The sequence below is a fragment of the Macrobrachium rosenbergii genome, chromosome 20 (assembly GCF_040412425.1).
Source record: "Macrobrachium rosenbergii isolate ZJJX-2024 chromosome 20, ASM4041242v1, whole genome shotgun sequence".
NCBI classification, from domain to species: Eukaryota; Metazoa; Arthropoda; class Malacostraca; order Decapoda; family Palaemonidae; genus Macrobrachium; species Macrobrachium rosenbergii.
In genome coordinates, this window is record NC_089760.1 from 27,626,081 (window position 1) to 27,636,047 (window position 9,967).

Sequence of the window (9,967 nt, forward strand, 5' to 3'; positions counted from 1 at the left end):
CCGAGGAGGACCCACGGCAGCTGATGTTTCCAGTCCTCGGCGGTGCAGCAGGCCATGAGGGATGCTTTTAGGGACCTGTGGAACCGTTCGACCAGGCCGTTGGCCGCCAGGGTTGTACGCCGTGGTGGTGTGATGCGTGGTCCCCAGTAGCTGAGCCAGGGCGGACCATAATTCGGACAGGAAGGCGGGGCTCCTGTCATTTGTGATGTGGTCCGAGACGCCGAAGCGGCTAACCCAGCTGGAAAGCAGGGCCTCGGCACACGCGCTGGTGGTGGCTTCTTGCATAGGTGTGGCTTCGGGCCACCTTGTCGAATGGTCTACCACCGTCAGGAGGTATCTGGACCTGCCTGATGGGGGAAGGGGCCCGACGACGTCGACGTGAATGTGGCCGAAGCGGCGCTCTGGCTGCGGGAACTCGCCTACCCTGGACTGCGTGTGACGCCCCACCTTGCTGGTCTGGCACTGCAGGCACTGTTTCGCCCAGGACGTGGCGTCCTTCTCCACCCTGTGCCAGACAAACTTTTTTGAGAGCAGTTTGGCCGTAGTTCTGCCAGAAGGATGTGAGAGGCCGTGAATTATGTCGAATATCTGGCGGCGGCGTGAGGCTGGAACCAAGGGGCGGGGCTGGCCCGTACTGATGTCACACAGGAGATTTGGGCCTCCGGGGGCGAGGGTCACGTCCCGCCACTTATGGGACGTGATGGCGGTGCGGTAGGCTGGGGTTTCTGGGTCAGCGGCCTGTTCTCTGGCGAGGTCTTGGTAGTTTACTCCGAGCTGCACTGCATTCAACTCGACTCTGGAGAGGGCGTCCGCTACAGGGTTTTTTCTGCCGGGGAGGTACCTGATGGAGCAGGTGAATTCGGCTATGGCTGAGAGGTGGCGCTGCTGCCTGGAAGACCATGCGTCCCCCTGCTTCGTGAAGGCATGAACCAATGGCTGGTGGTCCGTGAAGATTGTGAAGGGCGTTCCCTCCAGGAGGAACTTGAAGTGCCGGACTGCGCGGTACATCGCGCAGAGTTCCCTGTCGAAGGTGCTGTAGCGGGTCTCTGCGGGATTAAATTTCTTGCTGAAGAAGGCGATGGGCTGGAGGGTGCCGTTGATGACCTGCTCCAGGACAGCACCACAGATGAAGTTACTGGCATCCGTCATCAGCTGGAGAGGGGCCTTGGGATCCTGGTGTGCCAAGGCGGTTGCCTTGGCGAGGGCGGCCTTCGTCAGGGAGAAGGCCTGCTGCTGGCTGGGTCCCCAAGACAGGGACTTTGGTTGGCCTTTGAGAACTTCTGTCAGGGGGGCCGTGGTGTGTGCGATCCCGGGGATGAACCGCCTGTAGAAGTTTACCATCCTGAGGAACTCCTGGACGGCCTTGACGGAGGTGGGCGTCGGGAACCTGGTTACGGCTGCTATCTTTGACATTAGTGGGCGGACGCCTGCCCGGGATACCTCGTGGCCCAGGAAGTCTGCTTTCTGGACGCCGAAGGTGCACTTGTCAAAACGGACGACGAGGCCGTTCTCTTGGAGGTGCCGCAGGACTGCCCTGATGTGCCTTTGGTGTTCACTGAGAGACCTGGAAAATATGAGGATGTCATCAACATAGCAGACGCAGAATTTCAGGTCCCCGAGGATGCTGTCCATGAGCCGTTGGAAGGTCGCCCGGCGTTCCTCAATCGAAGGTGGAGAAGGCGAACATAGGGACCCGAACGGGCGTGATGATGGCAGTCTTTGGTATATCCTCTGGTGCAACAGGTACCTGAAAGTATGATTTAAGAAGGTCCAATTTAGTGAATACCTTGGCTCCGTGAAAGGAGGCCATGAGGTCCTGCATGTTGGGCAAAGGGTAGTGGTCGGGCTCCGTTGCAATGTTGAGACGTCTGTAGTCGCCGCAAGGTCTCCAGGAGCCGTCCGGTTTCTGCACCATGTGGAGAGGGGAGGCTCACGGGCTGGAGGCCTTTCTGCAGATTCCCATCCGCTCCATCTCTGCGAATGCCTTTTTCGCCTCCTGCAGGCACTGTGGGGGAAGCCTACTGAACTTCGCATGTGTCGGGGGGCCTTTAGTTGTTATGTGATGGTATATGCCATGTTTGGCTGGGGCCCCGGGGACTTGTCGAAGTTCGGGCTTGAAAACTTCGGGGAACTCCGTCAGCAGGTGTGCATACTGGTGGGGGGGCGACGGAGCTGATGGTGGGTGCCTTGGGTCCCGCTGTTAATGGGAGAGACCGGCAGGAGTCAGTATCGAGGAGGCACTTACGCCTCACGTCGACTAGCAGGCCGAAGTGCGCCAGGAAGTCGGCCCCCAGGAGCGGGGTTCCTACGTCCGCGACGATGAAGTCCCAGGAGTAATTTTGGCCAAGGATGGAGATTGACAGGGGCTTGGTGCCATAGGAGAGGATGGGGGATCTGTTGGCGGCCGTCAGGAAGGTGGCCGGGTCTGATTTCTGGCTGCGGTCCTCCCTGGATGCCGGGAAGATCGATCTGAAGGCCCCTGTGTCGACCAGCATCATCCTGCCGGAGACGGTGTCGCGGACATAGAAGCCTACTGGTTGTGGGCCCCTGGGTTTTTCGGTTGCCATGGCGGTTTGTCCTGCTGGCCGCCGCCACCCCTGTTTTTTGAACGGGCGAACGAGCAGGGCGGCAGGCAGTTTCGGGCGTCCTTGCCGAACCACTTGTGGTAGCGACAGAGGCCCGGGGAACTCCATTTGTTGTGGGTCGGTGGACATCTCCTGGCGACGGCGTTGACGCCCTGCTCCACTTCTTCTTCTGGCTGGAAGGAGCTGACCGGCTGTGTGGGCGCTTTTAGCCGCTGTGTGGCCTGCACGCAGTCCGTGAGGTACTGCGCCGTTTCGATGAGGTCGTCGAGAGGCATGGTGTAGGGGTGAGGAATCTGGGTGCAGACCTCCGGGAGGAGCTGGCGAAGGTAGATCTCCCGCGACAGGCTTATTTCCTGTCGCTTTTTCGTGCCATCGAAATCTGGCAGTGACAGAAGGTCCACGACCATGCTCCGTGCATCTCTTGCGTTGAGGTCGTGCCATGGGTTGACAGCGAGGTCGATAGCATGGGCGGCCCGCTTGGCGATAGGTAGGGAGCACGTTTCGAGGAGGATCTGCGCAACGTTGTATGTGAGGGTTTGTGTCTCAGGCACCCGCGAGACGAGTTTTCTGTACACGTCCTCTGGGAGGGCGTTAAGCACCGTGTCGGCCTGCAGGATTTCGTCCGTCAGGTGCGCCACCCTGAAGTGGCTCTTGACCCTGCGCAGCCACATCGTTGGGTTCCCCTGTATGAAAGGTGGCAACTTTATGGTGAGGGCGGCCCGCGAATGTGTTGCCGGGCCATGGAGTGTTCGGGGCGCTGGCGTGGGTGTGGAGGTGCGGGAGGGCCTCGGTGCGGGGACAGGCGCGGGTGAGATGGAAGGAAAGTAGACCTCCGAGTCCGCGAGGTCCGCGGTTAAGTGCACGAAGGATGGGATACCCGTGTCCATGCTCGCTCCTTTGCCCTGTTACTGGGTGGGCATTCGCGTCAGAACGCACTTTTTCGTGCGCCCGTGTGGAGTGGGTCCGCTAGTGGCGCTGGTGGGGTTTGCCGACGAGTCAGCATACTCAAACGCTGGTTACAGCGCCATGTTTAGGCCGCTAAGAGCGTTGGAGGGTTCCTGGAGCCAAGACTGAGTCGCCATGTCGGTCCGCTAATGGCTCCGGGATACTCCGGGGGGTCACCACTGTAAGAGGTGCAAAAGAAACGAGCAGGTAAAAGTTACTGCTGCTTTATTACAGATTCAGGCAGTTTACGGCCGACTGGCGCCGAACAGCGGAAGACAATGACATTGAGTGTGACCTGAGGTAAAAAACAATTAACAATAGTATTCGGCGAACAAGTACAATTTACAATACAAAAACGTATAGAGCTTCAATATGGATACAGTCTTGATGCCTGCGAATAAAGAAACATACGATACATGATTTATGACAGTTGGACAAATACATATAAAGTTGAAATGGTAGAAAATGCGTGACCTGGCACGTTAGGCATGACGAATTGAGTGTGAAGAAAGCGGGAAGTCACCAAAGAAAACTTGCTCAGCGGAGACTTAATTAATGACGCCTTCGAAGCACTCCGCTGACGTCGATGTGGTGACTTTACAGGCTCAGTCACAATTTTGTGATTCAAGGACACATTTGCAATTCGAGGAAGCACAATGTGTGACTACCGAAATTTTGCTGATTATGACGTCACTACGCAATAATTACGACAAAATCGTCAACAATCACCATAATCATTACCGCGTCGCCAAGTTTGGCAACGTGCAAGTGATGGCAGATGTTTTAATGGATGGTGCATGTCACAACTGCGAGTTACGATTTGCACAATCTAACTGCAACAAATGGTGACGCCATTGCGTCAGTGGCGACACCATTGCATCAGTGTTGCCTAGTGCCCAGCAACATGACGGCTGGCGCGACCAGACCGCATATGTTGTACAGTCTTAAAGATTCACCATCACTTGGTGTACAGCGCCAAACTCAGCAACACATTAACGATTCATGGCAATTGTTGGTAATTTGGTCATAACTACATCGTAATGATATTGTAATTAGCAAATTTTCGGCAGTTACACACTGCATGTCCTTGAATCGCAAATACGTGACAGAGGCATTAGCCTATCTGGAAAAAACAAACATGGTGTAATTGTTGATACAAGACAAATGATGTATGTAACTGACTCTTCAGACAAACTTCTCCTGAGTCGTGGAGCATGTGTTGCTCTTGGAATCATCCCAGAAAGCTTTCTCACAGTTGGACTGATTAAGTGTGACCATGCAAACAGACAAGGCTTTGCTCCCCAAGACAGTGCCAAACGATTCCGACAAAATCTCGTGGTTGCCCAGAATGACAATGTCTTCCACCACCACCGACTCGGCTTCCATTTCCTGCAACAGAAAGTAACGAGAAAAACTGCGACAGTTTTTATTGGACACTTACCCATCAAGCACTTTTAACACATGAACATCAGCCTTTGCCCATGATGGATGGTCCCCCACTTAAGTTGATGATCCCAAGCTGAACCAGTAGTTTATCATACACCAGTCCCAGTACCCTTTTACTGGCAGGACAAAGTAAATGCTGACCTTGACTGTGGTGCTGCGTTGGGAGTTATTGAATCAGTCCCCGTTGGAGAACCAGTCACCTGGTGCCACTGCATGGCTGTTTGTGCAAAGAAAAACGGAGAACCAAGACGCACAGTGGACTTTCAGCCATTAAATGCCTAGCAACAAGGGAAACCCACCACGCACCTTCCCCATTTCATCAACTGAGAGCTGTTCCACAGGGCATGAAGATGGTTTTTGATGCATGGAATGGTTATCACAGAATGCCTATTCGTGCTGAGGACTGCCATCTCACCACCTTCATCACCCCATGGGGCAGATATCAATACAGAACAGCCCTTCATGGGTACATTGTGTCTGAAGATGGTTACACCAGGAGATACAAGAGATAGCATCTGACGTACTCAACAAAACGAAATGTGTTGATGATACACTGCTCTGGTCCGGCAACCTTGAAGACAGTTCCGTGGTGAGACATTTGCAGTTGTCGTCAAAAATTACTGCGCAGAATTTTTGTCATCATAAAACTCTCATCTGGTCGTTTTAAACATTGTCCAGTACTCATGGGAGCCAAATCATTCACGCCATATACATGTCCCTCAGACACACATTTGACACGCAGTTTGGAATGACGTGGATGACACGAAATTTTTCAACTGACCATTTTGATATTATGTACAGTATTTTGCTTTGTACCCTTAGTAAATTCTGTAACATGCAACAATAGTTGCACTATTAATCTAGAATACCTTCTCTGATCGCCGTTCAGGAAAAATTATTTTTGTAACTCAAGGATGATGGAAAATGTTCTAGAAGCGTCACTAGACACGACTATAAAAGATGATGTCGACCAGCTATCATCCCTCTTTCCTAGCTGGTCCCTATACAGGAACACACTGCAGGTGTGATATAAGAGAACTGGTGCACTGGAGAGACACACTGTGGCAAAGTCCAGCGCTACTTCCTAATCAAGTTGTATCTAAGAAATCCTGGAAATTAGAAGGACACCGAGTGTGTCAGATAAATGGGTGGTCAGGGAAGGTAGCCTAGAATTCTGTTTCAAGCAAGCAAGTAAGTGTTATTTACTGCAATTTACAAACTTTAGTGAAACTTGTCTATGTTTAGAAGTGATAAACTGCTGCAAGTTTTGCCTGTGAAATATTATGTATATGTGTTTCCTTTGGCCATGAGGCCAACTTGTTAGCATGGCTGTTGCTAGTTTGTGTTAGTTTCGTTGTTATTAGATGTAAAGTAAATGTACACAGCCAAGGCATTAGTAAGAGTTTAATTTTTGTAATAAAATTGTAAAAATTCACCTGAATCTTAGGTTTGTAGTCGTGTCTTTAGAACTGTGCATCCCAAGCCTCCAACATCCAAGCTAAGAACCAGAAAAATCATACAGCCCACTAAATATTGTAAAAATTTCTCGACAGCGGTCGCCATGGCATTGTGCTCAACCCAGATTTCCCTCCACCAAAAAAAATACATCACTGATATGCATTCTTGGTTTGGATTGGGCAATCAAGTCTCCTACACATCCAGCATGGCTGACAGAATGATACCATTTTGAGATCTACTGAAACCAGGAACCAAATTTCAGTGGAATGAATGCCTTCAGGAACTCTTTGAAGAGTCAAAAACTACAATCGAGAGGGAGACTGAGTTAGGCGTTAAAATTTTTATCCAGAAAAACCAACATGCTTGGCTACAGACTGGTCCAAGACAGGCATAGGACTCTGGCTTCTCCAGAAATATTGTAATTGTGCAGGAACAGCTCCTTTCTGCTTCAAAACGAGATGGAAAGTGACACTGATCGGCAGTAGGTTCACTCATGCCATGGAAACCAGACACGCACCCATTGAGGGGGAAAACCTAGCTGTTGCAGATGCATTGGACAAATCACAGTATTTTGTCTTGGGGTGCAAGGATCTTGTTATTGCTGTAAATCATAAGCCATTGTTGAAAGTGTTTGGTGACTGCTCATAACAAGACGTCTCGAACACTCGCCTACACAATCTGAAGGAAAAAACACTGCAGTACAGATTTTGCATGGTCCACATCCCAGGTATTTGCCATCGAGCCGCTGACTGCATATCACAGCACCCAACCAGGTCTCCCCAACCCATGAATCTCTCAGATGCTGTGGCTGCTACCAAAGACAATAATCCTGTTGGCGATCAAGACGACATGGAGGAGCCTCTAATCACTTCTGCTTCTTCCTCACTTTGTGCCCTGCAGTTGAAGTCAGTTGCCTGGGACATGGTCAGAACAGCCATAGTCAGTGACTTGGACATGCGTCTTCTCTCCAAAACCATTAAACATGGTTTCCCTGACACTCATCAAGGGATGCCAAACTCAATCCGTGACTTCTTCCAACTTCATGACGACTTTACACTATCAATGGCGTTGTGATGTACAAGAACAGAATTGTGATTCCCCCATCCCTCAGGAGTGAAGTCCTAGCTGCGTTGCACAGTGCTCACCAGGGGTCACAACCATAACCACTCGTGCTGAATCTTCAGTGTTTTGGCCAGGTATAACACCAGTGATTACAGTCATGTGACCAAGGTGCAGCGCATGTAATCACATTGCTCCTTCGAACCCCAGTGCACCGCCCACACCCTTGATTGCTCCAGACTATCCATTTCAGTGTCTTTGTGCAGGCTATTTCTACTACAAAGGAACAAACTATTTGGTTATGGTGGACAGGTACTCTAATTGGCCTATCATGGTAAAATCTGCTGCTGGATCCTCAGGGTTGATTTCTGCTTTTAAAAGAACTTTTGTCACTTTTGGCATTCTGGAGGAGCTTGCTTCAGATGGCGGACCTGAATTCACATCTCATTCTACCAGACAATTCCTGCAGGACTGGGGTGTTTATCATGGATTGTCATCAGTCACATTCCCTTGTTGTAACTGCAGAACTGAGATGGCTGTGAAAATTGTTAAGCGAACGTTTGCTGAGAATACTGGCCCTGTTGGTAAACTAGACACTGATGCTTTCCAAAGAGCTGTGCTACAGTACCGTAACACACCTGATTGGGATACACAACTTCCCCTGCCATGCGTGCATTTGGTAGACCCATCCGCGACTTCATCCCAGTGTTGCCTGGATGCTACAGACCACATGATACCTGACGCAGATCCCTTGCTGCAAGAGAAGAGGCTCTCAAAACTCGACTTGTGTATTTCAGAGTAGCTCTCAAAGCGCACAAAGTGGCTACCCCCACTTGTTGTTGGTGACCACATCCTGGTGCAGAATCAAGTTGGGCCACACCCTCTTAAATGGGACAAAACTAGCATTGTCATTGAAGTGCGGTAGTTCGATCAATGTTGTTAAGATCGATGGTTCAGGCAGGGTTACATTGCAAAATCGGAAATTCCTGCGCAAATACCGCCCTATCCAAACACCTAACAAGAAACACAATCACATCAGACATTGAACTTGAGAGATGGAGATCTAATGGGTATGATACCGCCTGACAGAGTCATCCTTACCTGTCCAACTGCATGGCGTAATACCACCTACTGTCAGCTCGGCCCCGAGGCACACATATACACTGAACTAGCCCACTAGGGAGACCTATTTAGCGCGTGAGGTGACTTCAGTTAAACCCTCACCTGGTGCTGATACACCTCAACAAGAGGGTGGCACATTTAAATCCACACCCTCCCTAAGTGCACAGCATGCTGACGGTTCATCCCTACCGAAAGCTGTCAGCCCATCGCGATTGTCCCCTCATCGCCTGTTCACCAGTGTCCACAACTCCTTGACCCCAACCTCGACAGTTTCAATGCCTGTGGTTGTACCACCCAAACTCACTATCGATCACCAGACTTCACCTGCCAGCCGAGGGCCATCAACAACCAATATAAGCTGCAGACCGAAAATCCACCTTTTTTTCCCTTAGACCAGTGGTTCTCAAGCTTTTTTTTTTTTTTTACTGATGGTCATTACCGTGGCACCCCTTCTTCACCATCCCACCATATCGCATGAATTAACTTCTTATTTAATGAATAAAATTATTATTCTTACTCAAACCAAAATCAGCACACCATACATGCAGAAATATACTGTACAAACAAAAAGTATATAACAAGAATTAGATAAACGTAGAGTAGACATACTGATAATAATTATATGAAGACTTCTGCAAACTTTTTTTTTTACAGATGTTCATTGAGATAACCTAGCCAAGACAAAATTCATGACAATCTTGCAGCACCCCTATGCACTGTCTGTGGCACCCCGGGGTGCCACGGCACCAGGTTGAGAATCACTGCCTTAGACTGTCATCCAGGGCCACTACAAAACCCACTTGGCATTCTGATTATGTTATGTAATCTAGAAACTGGACTATTAAGAATTTAAGTATTACGCAAGTGACCAATTCCGTTGTGTTCACACTTCTTTAGTGAACATAATTTGCTCTAGTTGCAGCCTCCATGTCATTGTATAACCTTCAGAAAATATTTTTTGTTATGATGAGTGTTTTATGTACAAGATGTACCAGTCTATGCATTCTACAAGCATAGGTCATGAAAGACAAAGGGTGGGGAGATGAGAATTATATAGTTAAAATGCAAATTATCGTGTTGCAAAGCAATTACTTATTTTGGTGTCTGTCTGTTTCAGTTGACCGTGATCATTGCTTGATGCTACTTAAATAAAGAGACTACTGTAAGCAAATGAACCACGTTTCTATTTAAAGAGGATTAGTATCCCATCCATTTTACAGAAGGCATCAATGGTAGCCACTTACACACTCAGTATTTTTGAGGTGATATTTTGCATCAGGGATTCATTCGGTTGAACCTTTCAAGAAACTCTCTGAAATGAAAGGGATTGTCACGGTTTCATCAATTTATAG